General features: G+C 42.3%; 1 protein-coding gene across 1 annotated transcript in view; it reads left to right on the forward strand.

Annotated features, from left to right (window-relative positions):
- The window catches only part of HECA (hdc homolog, cell cycle regulator), a 40,445-nt gene that overhangs the window by 765 nt on the left and 21,190 nt on the right, over window positions 1–18,490 (forward strand). The window lies entirely within an intron of this gene.

Here is an 18,490-nt window from a genome sequence, read left to right on the forward strand (position 1 = left end):
CGCCCCGTGCAGCCTGCGCCCCAGACTCCAAGGGACTCCTGGGTGCCTGGCTGCGGCGGCGCTCCGCTCGGGCCCTGCCCTTCGTGCCCGCGCTGGCAAAGCCGAGCGTGTGCCCCGGACCGGGGAGAGAGAGAGGAAGGAAGGGAGGAAGGGAGGGAGGAAGGAAGGAAGGAAGGCAGGCAGGAAGGAAGGAAGGAAAGAAGGAAGGAAGGAAAAAAAGAGCTGCCCAAGTTGAGAAGAATGGTCCGATTGAAAACTTAGGCACCAGTTCCATCTTGCCTCTGCTCCCCTCACCCACCCGCCTTCCCCTCCCCAGAGTGAAGGAGAGCCTAAAATCCCAGAAAACCGAGGCTTGTTGTGTCGATTGCCACAGGTGAAGAGGCCCCAAGACATTTTTACTGTAGGGTGTGTGTGTGTCGCTGGGGGTGGGGGTGTGCTCTTTAATTCTCTTGCTCGCTTGAGGAAGGAAGAGAATCTGAACTTGACTTCCGTTCTCAGCCCGGAGTTAAAAAAAAAATCATCCTCTATTTAATTCTGCTTCACATTTTTAGAAGGAAGCCTAATAATCTTAGGTAGTGCCTGAATGCACCTTTTGAGGGTGCATTTAAGGAATAGTGAAGATGTAACAGGATTGCTGTTGTCACTGCAGAGACATAATTTTAGTTATAGGGCAAACACTTTTTCGGGCAAACACTTTTTCGGAGTTGGACTGTTCTTTGAATTCCTCTGGTCAGGCAGTTTTTCAGGACAGGGAATATAGGTGTATTTTAATGAAGGGAGATTAGGTTCTTTATATCTGGCTTTTAACTTGTAGGTTTCAGCTTTTGAAGCCATTCTTTACGCAGATCACTCACTTTTTAAACAGGTTACCTGCACTTAGAAGAACCTGACAGTGATCTGAACAGAGGAGATTAAAGGTAGCCTGTTAGGAGCAGAACCTTAGGCCCCATTGGCTGTGTCTCTGCAATTTTGAAATGGGAAGTTTTTTTTTTTTTTTTCCAGAAACATCCCATTTGTGAATGTTTGAAAATACAACTTTTGGCCAGACTGTATTCTCCATGTTCTTTTGTTTTCCTTGCTCTAAACTTCATTTTGGTATTGATGTGGCAAAAGGAAAGAAGACAGACTACTGGCTCAGCCATTTAGAGTTTTGTCATCTTGGGAAGGATGGTTTTTCTGAGCCTCAATGTCCTCACCTGTAAAATTGGGGAAAAGAATTATATACTCATTGTATTGGCTCCCTCATAAGGTTATTGTGAGGCTCAGAGTGTCCCTTCCCTACCCAGCCCCCAGTACTTGTTTTAAAGGCTTGTTACATTTGTAACAAGCTTAGTAAAGTTTCTCAAGAAAAGTAAGTGATCAGTGAATGATAGCTATCATTCACTCATTCAAAAGATATTAAACATTTACTGTGTTACAAGTGCTGTGTTAAGTATTAAAGGAGAGGTGGCAATCAAGAGAGGACATCTGCATGGGTCTGGTATTCCCAGGGTGTTTCTGGCTTACCCTGCTGTTTTATTGTCCGAGTGGAAGCTTCAGGTTGACTGTTTCCTCTTCTTTCTCCAAAAGATTAGGCCACTTTAAGGCGGTGTGAGGAAATGTTTTTCTCGGGCTGGTGGTATCTTCTCATTCGTAAACATTAAGCTACTGGTTATGGTGTCCCTATTACTGCTCTCCTCTGAAGTGGCAATCTAAGGTATATTTAGCAGTTCTGTATATATCTGTGTGAAGGTATGTATTTCTGATTTGGAGCTTGTTTTATTAAATGAATGGGGTGGGGGGGAAGGAAGAAATGGGGCAAACACTGCAGTAATTACAGTTAGAGAAGGTACAAACTTGAGTTATGTTAGAGCAGTGAGTTGAATTTTATGTTGCCAAATTCTTGGTTCTGACCTGGTGTGAAGTCTCAGTGAATGATGCACCTTAATTTGAAGAACCTTTCACTGCAGTTGATGACAATTAACATAGATGCTGAGGCCTCCTGTGTGCAAAATTGGTAAATAAGGAAATTATAAATGCTTTTTTCTGTTGTTTGTTTTTTGCTGTTTAAAGCTGTGTTTTATAATGTAGGGGTGGGAGAGGTGCCATTGGTGAATTTTTAAAGGAAGGGGCAACTGATATGTGCAAGCTCTCAGAATCAACTGATAAGGCCCAATTATTTTTAAATTTAAAAATGACATTAATCAACTATTATGGTATTTCCAAGTATATTTCAATATTTTATTTAGCTGTGACATTAGATTTTGTGATTATAAATATTACCAATCAAACAGTTATTCCAAGGGTGTAGTAAATCTACATTCTATTAATCTTTTAAACAGTTTGTTCTCACTGTTCGAGTCAGTTGTGATCTGCATCTGCAAACATGCAAACTTAATGACTTCACCTAAAGTTAATAGTGTTTGTTTGTAGTTGTATGGAGTTTATAGAATGGTTTTATGTCTTGTGGTTCTTGGGCAGCATGGACACCAGGGTAGGATAATATTAGTTCTTAGTTTTTCACTGTTAGTCAGTAGTTATAAATAACTACTGATTCTATAAAAAAAGATTTGCTAGTTAGGGAAAGCTTGGGGAAGCCAGGGCGGGGTTGTAATTGAAGGAGTTGAACTAGTTGCAGTTGTGCTCCTTGGGTAAGTTGCATGTCAATTGTAGGGACTTTATAGCCCTAAAAAGAAATTTATTAGTATTTTTAGAAATGAAGCTTTATTTTAGATATGAAGGTTTATTTTGTTTTTAGATATGAAGGTTTATGAAGATTTCTGTGGGGACTGGAGTAAAAGCGCTGTCCTCTTCCGATATAGTAAACATCTGTCTGCACATATTGCAACATTTTGATTGTAGGTGGACAAGACTTGCCAGTCATTATTTTTAGGATCTAGTAATCATGCAGTGGGTTATACCCGCGTAGTTTCATTCTGGAATTCTGGTTCCATTAGGCCACTGCTTTTTTGCTTGAGGCCTAAAAATATATGAACCTTGGTCGTAGTATCTACTTTTTAATGGGCCAGGATCCCAAGTCCTTTTATAAATTCCTGTTTTATGGATGACCATGGTTCACCACTCCACTCATTCCTGACTGCCACCAGAACCCCTGGGCTGCTGAGTTTGCCTTCATTCATTCAACAGTTCTTTGTAGTAGATGGAGTCAGTTTACCTGGTGATTGACCTTGCATTCAGTACACCTGGCTCCTCAAATTACTTGCTCTGTGATCTGGGGCAAGTCATTTGACTTCTGTGAGCCTCAGTTTCTGCATATTTAAAATGGGATTATAGTACCTACCCATACATATATAACAAGATATCTATATCTATTATGTATTATTTATATATACATATATATACATATATACCCACACACACATATATAGATACATATATATACACACACACACAGTGACTGACTTATATGATATGAGCTTGCTAAGGGGTAGCCACTTGTCTTAGATTCTGGAAATAGCGTTTGAGACAAAGATTTACCTGCCAGAGGTTTACTGAATGTGTTCTTGGAATCGTTACTGGTGGGGGAGTGAGGGAAGCAGGGCCGGGCAGAGGGAGGAGTTGAACTGTGATGCAGTGATTACAGGTAGCTCTGGAGCTAGGATGGTCCTGCAGAGTTATCTTACCTTGAGGCATGAGGGCGGGCCCTCCTCCCCCTCCCCCGCCATGGACTGGTGAGTGACCTGGGGGTTGGCATCTCTTAGCTGGAGAAGAGGGAGTGACCTGGGGGGTGGCATCTCTTAGCTAGAGGGCCTCTGTGCAGAGGGAGCTGAGAGCCTTCAGCGGTGAGTGAAGGAGAGCTGCTGGTCATATTAGGTTCTTCACTCAGACCACTAGTGCCATTCACCTAAAATGCAGGCGTGGGATAAATAGTTCTCAGGAGCGACTAAATCTTCGCAGAACAGGCCAGGAGGTAACCATCATAATACAGTAACATTGTTTTGATGGAAAATGTGTTCGGAATTTCATACATCTGCTTACAAATAGATTTTTGGAGTGCCACCTCTTCCCCGTAAACACGAATTGTATTTTTCTCATACTTAGGCCATCAAACACACTTTTATAGTCCTAGGTTTGTATTATATTTTAAATAGTTTCTCTTTTCAGGTGTTTACTTAAATGTTTACTACATTTATTTATTTATTTTTAAAGTTTCTTTATTTTATTTATTTACTTACGGCTGCGTCGGGTCTTCGTTGCTGCGGGCTTTCTCTAGTTGCAGCGAGCCGGGGCTACTCCACGGTGGTGCGCGGGCTTCTCATTGCCATGGCTTCTCTTGTTGCAGAGCATGGGATCTAGGCGCAAGGGTTTTAGTAGTTGTGGCGCGCCAGCTCAGTAGTTGTGGCGCACGAGCTTAGTTGCTCCGCGGCATGTGGGATCATCCCGGACCAGGGCTCAAACCCGTGTCCCCTGCATTGGCAGGCGAAATCTTAACCAGGGAAGTCCCTCTTTACTACATTTAAATTACCTATATCCATCAGAAGGAAAATGCAGAATGTTTGCCTGCTATTTATTTTAAAATCAAGGAATATTTATTTGAGGGTCTAAGATATATAGAACACCATTGTCCTCTTGGAGTTTTCTTACCTTATTTAAAAGTTAGTTTTTTATGTCTTTAAAAATATCTGCTGGGGCTTCCCTGGTGGCGCAGTGGTTGAGAGTCCGCCTGCCGATGCAGAGGACACGGGTTCGTGCCCCGGTCCGGGAAGATCCCACATGCCGCGGAGCGGCTGGGCCCGTGAGCCATGGCCGCTGAGCTTGCGCTTCCGGAGCCTGTGCTCCGCAACGGGAGAGGCCACAACAGTGAGAGGCCCGCGTACCGCAAAAAAAAAAAAAAAAAAAAATCTGCTGGCTTTAGACCTTGTCTTTTGAAATCCACCTTTGTAATGGAGATTGGTAGAAAATATTCCCTCATCCATCAAAGCTTCATGTTGTGTACTTTGTATATCATAGTAAGAACCATTCCATGCTCTGCTAATGGTGTCTTATGCACAGTCCTTACTCTTTCTCTTTTTACTTGTTACAGGACCTGAGCCTTCAATGTCAGCTTTCTTATAAGTCCAAGAATATATATCATTCCATAGAGAATTGAAAACAGGAGATAAAGTGGGAAATATCTTGCAGCTTAATCCTCCTATGAACTTACTGCAGGCTGTTAGCTATGTACAATTTAAAGAGTTTGAAGGTATCAAAAGGAAGACTTTAGGAAAAAAGGTCTGTGTTGATTGATTTTGATCACCAGCTCCTTGGAATTTTTAAGGAGTTGATTTAATTAAAAATATTTCGTTATTTTATTATTTTGCCAGTAATAGAATGGGTGTAGTGGAAAAAAATTTTTTTTAAATAGAGAAGGTAGGCAAAGTTCTCTTTGACTTTCTAGTCAAGCATGTAATCCTACCACTTAGATCACCATTGTGATACATATTCTTATAGCCTTTTAAATTTTTTTCTTACAGACTTTTAAAAGTACATATACAGTTTTCAGGGAAAAAAAAATCAGATCATATATTTTATAATCTGCTTTTAACACGTGTAATATTTTGTGGACATTTTAGCAGAGCGGTAAATGCAGGTGCATCACTATTTTTAATGATTGCCTCATATGCCATCTTATGTCTGCATCTTGGATAAACTGATCATTCTGCTGTTGTTTGATCTTTAAGTTCTTATTTGTACATCTCTGGGCATTATTCAGTTACTTCTTTAAGATAAATTCTTACCTGTAGACTTGCTGTGTCAAAGAATATGCACATTTTTATGACTTTTAATGAATACATGCTTACAGATTGCCCTGTGGAAGGGCTGTGGCCAGAGTGCCCTTTCCCCACAGCCTCTTCAGTTCCTAGTTCTTATTGTTTTAAAGGCATGCTGGAGAATTGCTGATACCCCCCAAATGTAGCAGCAGTAGGAAGGCCCCATGTGGATCAAGAGCCTGGAGCAGATGCTGCCACGCTTTTCGAAGACTGCATTTATTTCCCCTGTGCTCTCTAGTGATTTGCTGGCTCACAAGGATTCAACAAAGTACCTAATAATGGTGAATGACATTTTAGCAACTGGTGATAGTTAGTGAAGATGAAAGCATAAGCCTTTGAAATTCTGTCTGCACCATTATTCTAATCTTAAGAAGTAAGGCCTAGAATTTTTAAAGTTTGAGTCAAAAAGCATGCTGTTTCAATAGACCTAGGTGTAACCCAAGGTGCCACAACTTACTGGCAGAGTGACTTTGGGGCAAGTGACTTAACCTCTCTCAGCTTTCATTTTCTAAATGCAACCCTTTGGAATGTTTTTGCAGATTAAGAAAAACAGTGTATATGAAAGATCTTGGCATAGGGTCTGGCAGATATGGACACTATCAACAATATCTTTTATAAGTTTTGTGATTTGTTCAGCCTTATCCAATTACAAAGCTTGTTAAACTATTCTGTTGAAAACAGACACTGAGAGACAGTAAGATGGTTTCTGTGTTAATATAGAAAAAGACTGTGGTATCATACAGGTTCTTATTCAGGCATTGATTTGACTATACAGGGTCTTCTCTTCTTCCCTCATCATCTCTCTCTGATCATAGTTTACCTTGAAAAATCAGATGATTTAGCCAAAAGAAAAAAGTTAAAAACATAGTGTGAGAACAGTTTCCTCTTCCTTTCTTCATTCATTTATTTATCCATTTCATATGTTTTGAGTGCCTGCTATTTGTCAGGCACTGTGTCAGGCTCTGGCATTACAAGGACAGAAGAATTGGGCCCGGGGGCTTACGGTCTAGTTGGGAGTCTTTATGGAAATAAGTGCAAGTAGGTTATTGCCTGTACTACACAAGGGCAGCTGTGGAATAAAGAGCAGGAGCTTGTGAGCTGGTCACATACTGGATTAAAGCTGGGGATTGTGTCTGAGGACAGGGGCAAGTGAACTGAGCACGTGGAAGTAAAGGGTAGCTCAGAGGAGGTGAGGCACTGAGGGTGTTCTTTCGGGATGAGCCGGGGCTTAATATTATTGAGAAGTAAACAAAAAGACCCTCCTCTCTCCCCAGGTAACAACTTGAAAGTTCATTCATTAGCTTGTGCTTTCGTTTGCTCATTCACTATTTTGTTCATGTATGCACTCATGCATTTACTAAACATTTATTATGTGCCTACTGGCTTCTATGACTGGAAGTGTAATGTCGAATTATACTTGGAGGCCTCAGAATCTGCACCCCCCGGGCTTATGGTGGAGCTGGGACAGAGACATACAAACATCGGGAGGTGTGATAATGAGTTATGGGTGCCTAGTGGAAGAAAGGACTCGTTTCCTGGAAGAGGGGACATTTGAGCTGAGTGCTGCAGGAAGAGACGCAGTAGCTCTGAAAGCAGAGGAAGGATGTTTCAGCAGGAGGTGGTGGGAAAGAGCCTTGAGTTCTGGTTGCTGCCAGGAGTCTGTGGCTGGTTTGAGGTACGGTGGTAGGACATGGGACTGGAAAGGGAGTGGGGCCAGACAGTCAAATCTGGATGTTTTCGTCACCAGTGCAGAACCATCCCTGAGGTTTATAAGCAAAGGCATGGTCAGCTGAGCCTGCAAGGGGGGATAATCATACGTTGTTGGCAAGCTTGTAAAGTTATTGTATATTTTAACAGAATGAGTATCTTTTGGCAATCTTCCTTTTAATACAGCTAATCAAGGTTTGGTGGTACAACTTGTTGCAGACTGTTGATTGTGATTTTTCAGTAAAGTAGTGGGCACACTGCACACACTGCCTTTCTGCACAGCAAGATGAAAGTGTCACAGCACCCAAGGCTGCTGTTTGGAAAGTCCGTCCTAATTTGTGGGCACCAGCATCCTGATGCTTTGCGAGCCATGGGAGGTTAGCTAATTGAGGTGAACTTCAGAGAACCTAACGCCAAGGGAGGACTTGGGGCCATCTGAACAGAAGGACTTTCTCTGGAGGGAGGGGCTGTCCCTGTGGTTTATTTTTCATATCTTGGTAGAAGAGTATCTGTCTCTGTGCCAGGTTGGACTAATTATCTTTGTCATTTTATTTTTATCCTCATCGAATCAGTTTTAAAACGATAAACTGGGGCTTCCCTGGTGGCACAGTGGTTGAGAGTCCGCCTGCCGATGCAGGGGACACGGGCTCGTGCCCCGGTCCAGGAGGATCCCACATGTCGCGGAGTGGCTGGGCCCATGAGCCACGGTCGCTGAGCCTGTGCGCCCGAAGCCTGTGCTCCGCAACGGGAGGGGCCACAACAGTGAGAGGCCCGCGTGCTACCGCAAAAAAAAAAAAACAGAAACAAATGATAAACTGGTGAGGGAGGATGTCACTGTTTTCTACAAAGTGACTATGTGTTTTTTTTGTTTGTTTTGTTTTGTTTTGGCGTGTACGCGGGCCTTTCATGGTTGTGGCCTCTTCCGTTGCGGAGCACAGGCTCGGGACGCAGGCTCAGCGGCCATGGCTCACGGGTCTAGCCGCTCCGTGGTATGTGGGATCCTCCCAGACCGGGGCACGAACCCGTGTCCCCTGCATCGGCAGGCGGACTCTCAACCACTGCGCCACCAGGGAAGCCCTGACTATGTGTTTTAAATCTGTGTGTTTCAGAAGGCTTCCACTTCTCAGTGGTTGGTGAAATAGTAACTTGCTTTATTTAATCAACAGGATGCTTTAGCTTGATTGTATTTGAGAGGTTTTTATAAACTGGCAAAAAATAAGTAGCATTTTTAATACTTAATAATTATATGTTCTGATTTATCAGAAGTAGAAAGAAAAAACAAATTATTTCTGCTAAATTATACTTAAGAGGATAATACTTGAAAACAATAAGAATTAGAAATGAAAGATATTAAGAGGAAATTTAAAGAAAAGTGAAGGAAGAGGAAAACCTAAAAATGAAGTGTTAACTGTTAATCTTATAACTGTTTAGAATAATTAATAAAAATGTTAGCATGGTTCTCATATGCACATATAGTGCAGTGTATTTCACTGAATTAAATTGTCAGGGAGGAAAAACTTTACCCTCTTAGGCTTATGGATTTGGGGCCTGCAAATTAAACTGACAAAAGACAGAGCAGCAAGAGAAAAGACAGATTTACTCACAGAAGAAATGTGACTCAAAGGGGTGATTATAATTTGTGGCTTATATACCATCTTAATAGGTGAAGGGGAGGGGAGAAGGGCACTTCTAGGAAAATGAGTGGCTTCTTAGAGTAGGAGAGGGGGAGAAAGGACACCTATAGAAAACAAATGACTTTTTTTTTTTTTTTTTTTTTTTTTCTGGTACGCGGGCCTCTGTTGTGGCCTCTCCCGTTGTGGAGCACAGGCTCCAGACGCGCAGGCTCAGTGGCCATGGCTCACGGGCCCAGGTGCTCCGCGGCATGTGGAATCTTCCTGGACCGGGGCACGAACCCGTGTCCCCTGCATCGGCAGGCGGACTCTCAACCACTGCACCACCAGGGAAGCCCACAAATGACTTTTTGAAAAGATAAATGGGCCCTAAGAGAATAGATGGGCGATGATAGTTTCGTGACAATGTCTGTTTAGGTGTGGTGTGGAGAGTTATCTCTGGTGGTAAAAGTCAGTGTTCCCAGGTTGCTTTTTGGGAGGGGCTTTATGACAATTGAGTTCTTTTGAGAGGCTTTGCTTTTAGGCAGATAAGCGATTTCAGGAACTCAAATGCCTTAAGTTCAAAATAATTTTTAGCCCACACTGGCATATTCTGGACCCCTTCAAAATTTGTTGCAGTTCAGTATCACCCCTGTAATACCAGTTACAGATAGATAGCAAAAGATAGTGTCATAAATCCGGATTTCTATTTTTCATTTTATTGGAAATTTATTAGAAATAGATGGCCTTAAGGCATATGCCTTTATAAAACTGATAGAATGACTGTAGGCAAAAGTTAGCAGGGTATCAAGTTGCTCCTATAAGTGACGGAGATATTTGTCTCCCTCACTTAAAAAATGGATGTTTTTCCCAGGGGTTAGCATAGGTTTGATATCTTAGATGATGTCCCTTCAAGTTATAAAAGCATCTCAGGAGAGTCTTTTGATGCTAGTGTTGAAACTAAATCACAAACTGTTTTAGGTTTCTAAATGAGCACTCCTGTGTGATGACTATGTCAATATAATATTTAGTAGAACTGTAGTATTACAACATAACTTCTTATTAAAGTGACACATTACTTGTTATGCCTGACAAACCTCAGTGTCTGGGCAGAAATGGAGACTGGGGTATGGGGGGAATCAAGGTCTGGCTATTTTTGTTTGTTTGTTTTTTGCGGTACGCGGGCCTCTCACTGTTGTGGCCTCTCCGGTTGCGGAGCACAGGCTCCGGACGCGCAGGCTCAGTGGCCATGGCTCACGGGCCCAGCTGCTCCGCGGCATGTGGGATCCTCCCGGACCGGGGCACGAACCCGTGTCCCCTGCATCGGCAGGCAGACTGTCAACCACTGCACCACCAGGGAAGCCCAAGGTCTGGCTATTTTTGATTGGCAGCAGGTGCAGTCTGTAATCTGAGAGGCTGAGTCTGGGATGCTTGGTGACTGTTGTTAACGAACAGATACAGTGCTGCCAGAAGCCATGGAGAGAGCCTGACACTGGGAAACGGGAAGCATGCTTCCGTGGTAGAGGCAGAAACAAGCACGTCTGATACACAGGGCAGCTCCAAGAATTCTTCTGTTTCCAACTCCTCAGATCTGTTCTTATTGGGCAGTGCTTATATGTTGGAGTTAACGTTAGCCCTATAATGATATGGTTCCACTGTATTAGGCATTTAGTTTTACAAATGCCGACGATGTGTTGCAGTTCAGTAGGAAATTAGGTAAGATACCTGGATGGTAGGTGTGTTGGGGCTACAGAACCCATGGACCCATAGGAAGGAGGAGAAGCTGTTGCCAGCGACAGGAACAGTGATGATGCTGACTCCCTTTATGGAGTGCTGACTGGAAGCCAAGCGGGACACCTAGCCGTCTGCGGTCTGCATTGGAGGATGGTGGCATTGAGCTCCAGGGAAGCCTCCTTCCCTTTTTGCAGAAAAGGCACACTCGTGTCCGAGAGATGTGCCTGACCCTGCTGTGGCAGTTGGATCCTATGTGATACTGGCTCCATCTTGACTGATACGCAGACATGTGTATGAATAATGAACAAGTATTTAAGTAGAGGGCTTAAATTTAGTATAAAACCATTAAGGAGGCAATAGGGCTATTTAAATTACTTTTAGAAGGCCTCATGCTTATTATTCTGGTACTTGAACTGAAATTGAATTTGTGAAACAAGAAAACACTTGACCAAGGAAGCACTTAGCTGACACGTCGTACGCTCCTGGTCATATGCTCCTGTCAATCTGATCCTTCTCGTTATGACACGAGGACTTCCTGGTCTTGGGATTGTGGCGATAGTGAACATTTGAACTGACACTTCCTGTTCTTAATGGATCACAGTTCATAGTGAGGATGCGATTATCTTCTTTAGGCTACAGTCCTAGAAGTGAGATCACTGGTCAGCAGGCGTGTGACTTTCAAGGCTTTGATACATGTTGCCAAACCGCTTTCCAGAAAGGGTTTCCCTGTTTCCACTAATGCTGGCCCTGCATGGAGTGCTTCTTTCTTCTCACCCTTCCACAGGGATTTTGATAGCCATTTTCACCTTTGCCAGTCAGATAGATGAAAAATCACATCTCGCTGTAATTTTTATCTGCATTTATTGGATTGCCAGCCAAATGAATGTCTTTTTATATGTATATGATTCATTTGTATTTTTTCCGTTTGTGATTTTTGTCCATTTTACTGATGGTATAGTTGTATTCTCATTGTTCTAAACAAGGTCTTTTTATATTTAGGATACTTTTTGACATATGTTTCCCCTGGCTTATTGTTTATCTTTTTGCCTTGTTTAAGGTGTTGCTGATTAGACATGTTACAATTTTGTATGATCACAGAACATCCACATAGAGATAGAACCTCAAGAGAAAGGGGAGAGTGGAGAAAGTTGTCTGTGAAATTACTTGTAGGAAAAGCAGTTTGGGCCTGGCATCAGGGTAGTGACTGAGTTCATTTGGGTATCAGTGCACAGTAATGCTGTTACATTTGTGAGGGTCTGTTTCCTTTTTGTATTTAATTTGCAAAGCTCTGTTTCTTGGAATTGGTTACAGTTCCTGCCGCCCTCCTTGACCTACTCCCTGACCACTGCTGTCTGGTTGACAGCTGAAGCTCCTGTGCTCAACACCTGTCATTTCCTGCGCATTCCTAAAATCCCCTGCGGTTTTTATTCGAGCCAGTTCCAAGGACTTTGAAACTTGTAGATAAAGGCTTGTTATTTACTTATCGCCTCTGCTACAAACTGAGGCCTCTTAAGGCTAAATTACCCATAACTTCCTTGTGATAATGAACTTAAATCCTGAATCCTAAGAAAGTTCTCACTTTTGTCTTTCTGGCTCTTGGGCTGAAATTACATTTCTGTGTTAGTAAAATGAGAATGTGGTACTGAATTGAACCAAGAGTTTATTTGCACCCTGTGTGTCACGCTGATCCAGTCTGCCCTGTGCTTCTCAAATGTCTGTGGCTTGGAAGAGGTTCCCAAACGCATTGCTTGTTTAAAGAGTGTGAGATTTGAGAGACACAGGTCATAGCTTGAGGTCTGCCATTTTGCAAGGCTGATGAACCTTTCTGACCCCAACTATTCTTATCTGTGGAAAACGAGGATAACATGTTATTGTTTGTGACTAACTCTTTGCAAAAAAACCATAGATCTGTTTGAAAAAGCAAATGGTTGTGTCATGATTTGGGGTTTTTTAGTGTTTTCTAGTTGGGTGTTTGTTTTTTGTTTGTCATGTGGTGGTGTGGCTGCTTCCCTTAGTGATGAATGCACACTCCGATTTGTTGAAAGAACCCAGGGCCAACCTGGGCTTTGCCCCACAGAGTTTGAAGTGAATGTTACTCTTCCAAAATCCTTATTCTGCTTCCTTGGGGGAGCCTTTAGTTTCTCTACAAGTTCAGGTCTGGGAGCTCTCGCTATGTGGATTTTCCCAGAGAATATGCAGTGCTCACCTGCTGGTCTCAGGGCAAGCCCAACTCCTTGAGTGAGCTCCTTCTAGAGTTTCTGACCCCACTGTGGGGAAGGACTGTGGAGGCTGAAGCCTTTGGGAGGATGCTTTCACCAGCCTGAGGAGAGCTGACTTGTGTATGGTTTTGTTGTGATCTGTGAATCATCTGTCCCCAGGTTTCATTATAACCGCAGACTGTATTGTGATGTTAACCATTTGATTAACAGAGCCTTACTCTTGGCCTGTTGTACTTCATGATTTACACTGGTGTGCCTGTATCTGTAATCACACTTTCTTTAGTTTGTATCTGCGTTCACTTCAGGCCTTTCTGCTCTTTATCTGCCTCTAGGGTCCTATGGAGTGGGAGTTTGTGTTGTAAAAGCACGTGGAATGCTTACTTAAGACTTTCAGTTGTTTCCTTACCTCCCTTTCACATTTTGCGTTTTAAATGTTTAAAGAATTGTGAATGTACCAAACCGTATTATGGATTTTATCAAAATAACTTCTTCAGGCACGTGATACTGGGTATGTATCTGTATCAGTGTGTTTATGTAAATGTATGGATGTGTTTTTTAAAATCATTGTTTTTCTTGGGATTTGGTCGATTAAAAACAAGCCTCCTCTTTGCGATAGTCAGATTTGAAATTTTTGACTTTGGAATATATCAGTTTTCCTCATAATTTATTTTTTAATGTTCCATGAGATATGTGATCTAAAGATGACTTGGAAGAATTTTTAAAGAATTAATTTGAAATGTTTTTCTCTTGACAGATTTGGAAAAACTGTTTAGAATTCATATGCAATATAATCATATACATTTGTATATATTTATATATTTTAATAGAACTATATTTAACTGGACAAATTCTCTTATGGCAAAAGACAAATTTCTCGATATTTTTGGCTGTGTTGGGTCTTCGTTTCTGTGCGAGGGCTTTCTCTAGTCGCGGCGAGGTGGGGCCACTCTTCATCGCAGTGCGCGGGCCTCTCACTAACGCGGCCTCTCTTGTTGCGGAGCACAGGCTCCAGATGCGCAGGCTCAGTAGTTGTGGCTCACGGGCCCAGTTGCTCCGCGGCATGTGGGACCTTCCCAGACCAGGGCTCGAACCCATGTCCCCTGCATTGGCAGGCAGATTCTCAACCACTGTGCCACCAGGGAATCCCTTCTGGATATTTTTGGTAACTCTTTTATAAATGAGTTTAGAAATGAATAGTTTAGAAATGAATCGTGTTTTTTTAATAAATTTATTTATTTTATTTTATTTTTGGCTGCGTTGGGTCTTAGTTGCTGCGTGCAGGCTTTCTTTAGTTGCGGCGAGCTGGGGCTACTCTTTGTTGAGGTGCTCGGGCTTCTCATTGAGGCGGCTTCTCTTGTGGAGCACGGGCTCTAGGTTTGCGGGCTCAGTAGTTGTGGCTCGCAGGCTCTAGAGTGCAGGCTCAGTAGCTGTGGTGCATGGGCTTAGTTGCTCCGTGGCATGTGGGATCTTCCCGGACCAGGGCTTGAACCCGTGTCGCCTGCATTGGCAAGTGGATTCTTAACCACTGTGCCTCCAGGGAAGCCTAAAAATGAATAGTTTTGAGTCTTTGAAAATAGTCATACTATGAAATTATATCTGTGTTCCACAAAAGTTAGTAATTGGAAAAGGAATGAATGTCTAGTTATAATGACATCATTGGCTTAATATATCACTGGGCTCTAAACGTCGAGCTTCCTCTGCAGTAGGAACTTTTATGGCATGCTCTCCTGAAAACAAGTCATATTATAACAGCTGTGTTGAGTGTGTATATATGGTGAACTACTGGGCTTGGACATAGACATAATTTATTTTTGAGTTTCATTTTCACTTTTACTGAGGTCTGTATAAGACTTAGACACGCCTCTCCTTTGACAAGTCTTTCCTTGTTGCAACAGATTCTATAAGTTGCTTGTTGGTTGCTGATGCATCATTTTAGAAATAGGCTGAGTGGTGTGGCCTACAGGCAAAAGCTTTGTCTTTTCTCCCTAGATCACAGCAGAGGGACGGCCAGTGTGGGAAGGATTGCTGTAAAGCAGGGGTCCCCAAACTCCGGGCCGTGGACTGGTATCAGTCCCGGCCTGTTAGGAACTGGGCCGTGCAGCAGGAGGTGAGCGGTGGATGAGTGAGCGAAGCTTCACCTGCCGCTCCCCATTGCTCCCCATCGCTCGCATTATCGCCTGAACCAGTCCCCCCCACCATCTATGGAAAAATTGTCTTCCAGGAAACTGGTCCCTGGTGCCAAAAAGGTTGGGGACCACTGCTATAAAGTATTTTCCCAGGTTTATTTTGATGGGAAGGCAGGGGAGCTGAAAGAGTATATTTTTCAGGGAGTTCAGCAGGACAGAAAAGGCACGTGGAAAACAAAGGAGTGTAAGGATTTAGTTTAGTTTAGGGTACAGATAGAGTACGGAAATGAATTTAACCATGTTGTGCTGGGGGTTTATTGATTTACATACAGTAGTAACCCTAAAAATCTTCTTGGGGGTTGGCATGTTGACCCAAACAGGATTCAGGAGAAGCAGGTTGAGCTTCTGTTTCTCAACATCAGTGCTCTTTCTGCTGCCCTATTCGATAGTCTCCATACTGATAGAGTGCCGTTTCTTTACATGCTTTCCAAAAAAAGTTGCTTTATTCTCATTAAGAAACGAGTAAGCCTTTGCTCATGGTTTATTTATTTATTTATTTTTTGAAATTAGCAGTTCTGTTAGCTAGAGTAGATTTACCTCATTGTCTATCTTTGTTTTTAAGGAGTGCAAAGATTGGGAAACCTTTATATTGTAATTGGGTGTAAACACTTGCTTTTTTAAATAAATGTATTTATTTCATTTATTTTATTTTTGGCTGTGTTGGGTCTTCATTGCTGCATGTGGGCTTTCTCTAGTTGCGGCGAGTGGGGGCTACTCTTCATTGCGGTGCACGGGCTTCTCATTGCCGTGGCTTCTCTTGTTGCGGAGCACGGGCTCTAGGAGCGCGGGCTTCAGTAGTTGTGGCTCGTGAGCTCCGGAGCACAGGCTCAGTAGTTGTGGCGCATGGGCTTAGTTGCTCCGCGGCATGTGGGATCTTCCCGGACCAGGGCTCGAACCCGTGTACCCTGCATTGGCAGGCTGATTCTTAACCACTGCGCCACCAGGGAAGCCCTAAGCACTTACTTCTTTAACTTGACTTTCTGTAGACCTAGTCTTTAAATAATTCTGAGGATTAATATGGACACTGACCATATTGAATAAACTTTTGTGTAACCAGATCATAGTAAGCAGTTCTATAATTTTGAATGAGACACTATTCCAAATTATAGAACTACTTACTATGATCTGGTTACACAAAGCTGTTGGTCACTGCCTCCTCTCCTTATAAACTGGCTCTGTGTTCTTTATTGATCTGTGTACAGTGTGGGTGGGAATGGAAGAGGGAAGGCCCCTTACCAGCTGAATGACTTGGGCAGATCACTAAAGAATCCTCTTGTGGGCTCAGGACGTGTTTGTAGAATCTGAACCAAGGGATTGTCTTATTTCTATTCTGGTATTTTGTTTTGTTTTGTTTTTGCGGTACGTGGGCCTCTCACTGTTGTGGCCTCTCCCGTTGCGGAGCACAGGTTCCGGACGTGCAGGCTCAGCGGCCATGGCTCACGGGCCCAGCCGCTCCGCGGCATGTGGGATCTTCCCGGACCGGGGCACAAACCTGTGTCCCCTGCATCGGCAGGCGGACTCTCAACCACTGCGCCACCAGGGAAGCCCTATGTTGGTATTTTTAAGAGACATTCAGGGAAAACTATGAAACCATTATCTTCATCCTGATATTCAGCCTAAACCAGACATATTTTGGGTCCATGTCCTTTTAGGTCTTGACATGGCCTTTGGTAGACAAGAAAAATATGAATTTTCTACTTTAAAGTCATTATTTATACAGATTTCTTACTGATGTCAGAGTGTTGGAGCCAGAATGGAAATTTAAAAATGGGTAAAAGAGAAGGCTGTAGCTTTCTGTTTAGTTTGAACTTGAGGCTGGGTAGGCTTGTGAGTTTAACTGAATGTAAGAAAAGAGTGAGTCTAGGAGAATAAATCCAACATATTAAGAGAATGTTAAAACCCCAAGTTGTTAAATATAGTTGAAGAGCACATTGTTGTTTTGTTTTTTGGTTGAGGGAGAATGTGAGGCTTCCATGTTTATTTGGATAGATTTGTCTGAGTTTGTCTGAGTGAAAAGCCTTGTGTTTAGATCCTACTCAAAGCATAAAAACATGTTTAACTGAATGTAATCTCCTTGTACTCAACTTGCTACCCTCTTTGGAACAGTCTCACACACTAAAATAACATAAGGGAGGATAAACTAAATCAGAGGTTAAGACAGATATGCTTAAGTGAGCTTTACTATAGCTCCCATACTAATTAAAACAAGTTGACAAAATGTTTTGAAAGTATTAGCTTCCCTTTTGTACAGGACTTAAGAGTCTTTTAAAAATTTTTAGTAGAGAAAGATCTCAAAATATTTGAGAACATTTACTTTAAAACTTTTTTAGTTTTCACTTCAAATACTCACCAATTAATCAAGAAATGAGTTTTAACCCCCTGGTGAGTTTGAGGTATGGTGTGGGCACAGTGGTCCGGGTCCACTCCTTCCCTTTCTGATCTGCACTCTGCACTGCCCCACAGGGAGGGATGGCAGCTGAAGCAGAGGCTTGGGGCGAGGGCGTGGTGGGTGACCAGGTGGGAGATCCAGCCTGGGGACCTAGTTTTGGAGCTCCTTGATCATAGCCAAAGGACATGGGGCTTCAGTCTGGGAGTTTCCGAGGTTCCTGAATGTGTGTATGATGTCGTCAAAGTGTAATTTTTAGAAGGCTGACTTGAAGGTGGTGATAAAACTTTTTTGCTTGTGTATCCTCTAAAAGAATTTGAGAAAACAAAGTTTCTTTTGCATATTAATACTGTCACACCCAGTTTTTTAAAAGGTTTAAGTAAATGCAGAGGATACAGTCTCCAGTTTATTGTAAATGGTGTCATTTTAATGTATTTAAACAGAATCCAAATATCATAGTAACTTGCTAACCATTATCAGCCATTTAAAAGATAATGGTCAGAAATTTTACATTTTTCTTTATTTTTAAATTCTTACCCAGAATCTGTCTGATCCGAAGAAAGAGTATCGTCCTGCTTGAAACTCTCTTATTGATCATCTTATCATTTTTCTGTAACAAAATATGTATTTAAACTTAAATCTATATTAAGAAGCACTTCTGGAATGACAGAAGAAGGACATCTAGAAATCTGCCTTTCCATAGAAACAATGAGAACACTGGCAAAAATGATCAAAATCAACTTTTCAAAATTCTAGAAATTAACTAAAGGCTTGCAGTAATCCTAGGAGTGTTTATTTGGGGAAATGATTGAATTGTAGTAAGAACAGTGAATTTTGTTTTCTATTAACTTGCTTTATTTTCCCATTCCTTCTCCCTAGCTCTGTGGTAGCTTTGTTT

The sequence above is a fragment of the Stenella coeruleoalba genome, assembly GCF_951394435.1.
Source record: "Stenella coeruleoalba genome assembly, chromosome: 12".
Classification (NCBI taxonomy): Eukaryota; Metazoa; Chordata; class Mammalia; order Artiodactyla; family Delphinidae; genus Stenella; species Stenella coeruleoalba.